Here is a 3,256-nt window from a genome sequence, read left to right as displayed (position 1 = left end):
TGCATGCATACATACATACATACATACACACACACACACACACACACACAACACTGCATTTACATATTAATAATTTGTAGGGACATGGTATTTCGTTATGCAACCATAATATACTCATTGTTTGTTTAGATCTGGTGTCTTGGATACGAAAAGTCATAACAGAATCAGTGCTGGTTATAATTTCTATAGAAAATCTGTAGAGATGACCTTAACAAATAATGTAATAGCACTGCTAACACAGAACACAGTATTGATTTATAAAAATATTTAATATACTTTGTAGCATATTATGGTTGCATAATGAAATACAATATCCCTACAAGTCATCGATATTTATGTACCACTTCCAGGAATGTGTTTAATATGTAAAATCGTTATATCCAATAATGTTACACCACTATGTTTAGTGCAGTGGTTCCCAAACATTTTCAGGCTGCCACCTCCTTGACACCTGGGCCACATTCCTAGTGCCCCCCCACCCCAACTAACCATCACAAACATAGACTTCTTTCTGAAGTAAATTCAAAGCAATTGTATTTCACAAATAAAACTTAACCTAATGAACCCATTATTTTGTTGTTTTTACATGCCCCGCTTTTCTTCAACACCCCCTTAGAAATTTCCACTGCCTCCAGGGGGGCAATACCACCCACTTTGGGAACCACTGGTTTAGAGGATATTTAACCAATGAGTTCATGGATGATTAGTAGGTGGTTGGGTGCTTAGGAAGAAGCAAAAACTCCTGAATATGTCATTATATGTCCATTACCCATTTTCATCTTTGATCTCATTGTTTATTTACATCTGGTGTCTTAAGATACAAAACGTAGTCACAAAATCAGTGCTGGTTATAATTTCTATCGCAAATCTGTAGATATAGCAAATTTTAGAGGTAATAATTGATAATTGTAAGCACCTGTATATGGTGGCCGAGGTGAAAGAATATATTAAGACGTAAAAACGAAAAATGAAAACAGAACACAAAGGATTCCGCGGTACACGTGTTTCAAGCTTTATACACAAACAGTTGTTGCATCATTATATGAGTATATAATTGATAGAAAGGATGGTTTAAAGCTATCTTCAGCCGCAAACATTTTCAGTCCCAAGATTACATCACAAAGAAAAAAGAAAAAGAGAGAGAAAAAGGAAAAGTCCACCTAGTATTATCCATTGTAATGTGCTTATCCTTTAAACTGTTATATCTGTAGAGATAACTTTAACAATTGCATTTACAGTAAAATAATTTTATTTGAAAAATTCCTGTAAATGCATATTAGAATGGCAACTATTGGAGCACTCCGTTGGTTACGGCGACGAGAGTTCCAGTTGATACGATTAACGGAACAGCTTGCTCGTGAAATTAACGTGCAAGTGACTGAGCACTCCACAGACACGTGTACCCTTAATGTAGTTCTCAGGAAGATTCAGCGTGACACAGAGTGTGACAAAGCCGGCCCTTTGAAATACAGGTACTACTCATTTTTGCCAGCTGAGTGGACTGGAGCAACGTGAAATAAAGTGTCTTGCCCAAGGATACGTGTCGCCGGGAATTGAACTCACGATCGTGAGCCGAATGCCCTAACCACTAAGCCGCGTGCCTTCAACTATTACCAAACTAAACTAAACACCTGTGCTACAAATTAAAAGTTTCAACTCACAAATATATAATAGGTCATTTTTAATAAATGAGAAAAAAAAAAACAAAAAAAACAGTCAAGAACTAATACAAGACATATGCACGAGTGTGTAAGAAGAATATGTATGGTTAGGGTACACATTTGTGTTTGCGTGTGTATGTAAGGTGTATGTTCATATGTGTGAGTTGAGAGTGTAGAAGAAAATCCCCTCAGACAAATGCCCCATAGTTAAAGTATGAAAATGGACAAAAGCCCCAGTTATATTTTTTGATTATTTTTTCGTTTTTTTCACCTTTTACTTGTTTCAGACATTAGACTGCAGCCATGCTGCAGCACCACCTTGAGGAATTTTTAGTCAAATGTAACGATCCCAGAATGCTTTTTAATGATTTTCAACCAGTGCATGAAGTTAAGCCAAGAAGCTATCTCCACATCCTAGAAACAACAGCCAAATCTCTTGAAATTTTTTTAAAACCCCCTCAATTTTTTTTTTTCTAAAATTCTATTTTTTCCTAAATATTTTTTTTTTTTTTTTCAGTCATTGGATTGCTGCCATGCTGGGGCACTAGCTTGAAGAATTTTTGGCCACAGAAAAATCAGCATTTTAAGATATATATTTAAAGTCTTTTATTTTCTTCTTTCAGCATGTAGGAAGTGAAAATGGGTGTAAAGTGTGAACAAGTATGTGTGTGAATTCAGTTACTAAACAGGGTGGTGAGGTGGTGGTGTGAGATGAGGTAGGATTAGAGAATATGCGTGTATGTTTTTCCCCCATGTTGCAATGTAAATCGTACACACAAAGAAATGCAGGCAAGCATCTGCGCAAACACATATACACATACATATACACATACATATACACATACATACCCATATAAGTGAAAGTTTCAAGTAAAATACTACCAATGAATAAACATATACTCACGTATTTCCGTATAACAGGGAAAAGCATCCACACAAACAAACATACATTCACACGGCGAGCTGGCAGAAACGTTAGTACGCCGGGCGAAATGCTTAAAGGTATTTCGTCTGCCGTTACGTTCTGAGTTCAAATTCTGCCGAGGTTGACTTTGCCTTTCACCCTTTCGGGGTCGATAAATTAAGTACCAGTTACGCACTAGAGTCGATGTAATCGACTTAATCACTCTGTCTGTCCTCGTTTGTCCCCTCTATGTTTAGCCCCTTGTGGGCAATAAAGAAATAAGAAACATACATTCACACACAAGAAGGTAGAGTTTAATGAGTTAACGAGTTCTCAATTGGGGTCCATTTAAAATTTTGGTGAGGTCCACGGATGCAATAGAGTAAATTGGGGTCCAGGTAATTTTTCAGGGGCCATGAAAAAATTGTGCTTTAGACCAGTAATGTTTATGTGCAATAAATTGGTTGTATGTCCACAATACAACAAATATTTTAACAATTTTTATAAAGATTCTTAATTAATATTCAATTATAAAAGTACAATAGAAATGTTTAAACACCGAATGGCTATAACTGATGTATATGATGTGTGTGTGTGTGTGTGTGTGTGTATTGACAGAATGAGAAAAAAAATCCAAGGCTGTAAATAGTTTTCAGAACATTTATAAAGGGTCTTCTTGACACCAATACCT

The 3,256-nt window shown here is 36.1% G+C and overlaps 1 protein-coding gene across 11 annotated transcripts in view; it reads right to left on the bottom strand.

Moving 5' to 3' along the window:
* The window catches only part of LOC106879787 (diacylglycerol kinase beta), a 391,710-nt gene that overhangs the window by 244,315 nt on the left and 144,139 nt on the right, over positions 1-3,256 (bottom strand). The gene's annotated exons all lie outside the window — the stretch shown is intronic.

The sequence above is a fragment of the Octopus bimaculoides genome, chromosome 17 (assembly GCF_001194135.2).
Source record: "Octopus bimaculoides isolate UCB-OBI-ISO-001 chromosome 17, ASM119413v2, whole genome shotgun sequence".
Classification (NCBI taxonomy): Eukaryota; Metazoa; Mollusca; class Cephalopoda; order Octopoda; family Octopodidae; genus Octopus; species Octopus bimaculoides.
Note: the sequence above shows the minus strand (reverse complement) of the source record. Positions and strands in the feature narration are given on the sequence as shown.